This window comes from Opisthocomus hoazin, chromosome 16, assembly GCF_030867145.1.
Source record: "Opisthocomus hoazin isolate bOpiHoa1 chromosome 16, bOpiHoa1.hap1, whole genome shotgun sequence".
In the NCBI taxonomy this organism is placed as follows: domain Eukaryota; kingdom Metazoa; phylum Chordata; class Aves; order Opisthocomiformes; family Opisthocomidae; genus Opisthocomus; species Opisthocomus hoazin.
The window spans coordinates 17,159,115-17,159,565 of record NC_134429.1 but is presented as its reverse complement, the minus strand read 5'-3'; positions in this window follow the sequence as shown (position 1 = coordinate 17,159,565).

The window sequence follows — 451 nt, the reverse complement described above, 5'->3', positions numbered from 1 at the left end:
CGGGGAAACGCGGGACGGGACGGCCGCTAGCGGCTGTGGCCAGGGAGCCCTCCCGCACGACCCAACGGACGACCGGTACGACCGGCACGCCGAGCGGCGCCGCCACCGCTCGGCCGGGGGTGTGGCTCGCCCCTTTCTTTCCCTGGGCGCCGAGCGCTCGGACGGGGCGAGGAGAGGGAGAGGGGAGCGCAGCGCGCCCTCAGCGCGGCCGCAGCGCGAGCGTCCAAAGGCGCGGGGCGGCCCCGGCTACCGCCCCCCCCCGCGGGGTCTCGCCGCGCCCTTTTGCCCCGGCGCGGAGCCCACGCTCCGGCCGGGGGTGGCCCCGTTTGCGAGGCAGGCAGGTCAACCGCGGCCGACCCGCGCCACAGTCTCTCCGCCGAGACCGGCCTGCGGAGAGGGGGGGCAGGTTGGGGCAGCACGACGCCCCCACCTTCTCCGGCACGGTGGCCCG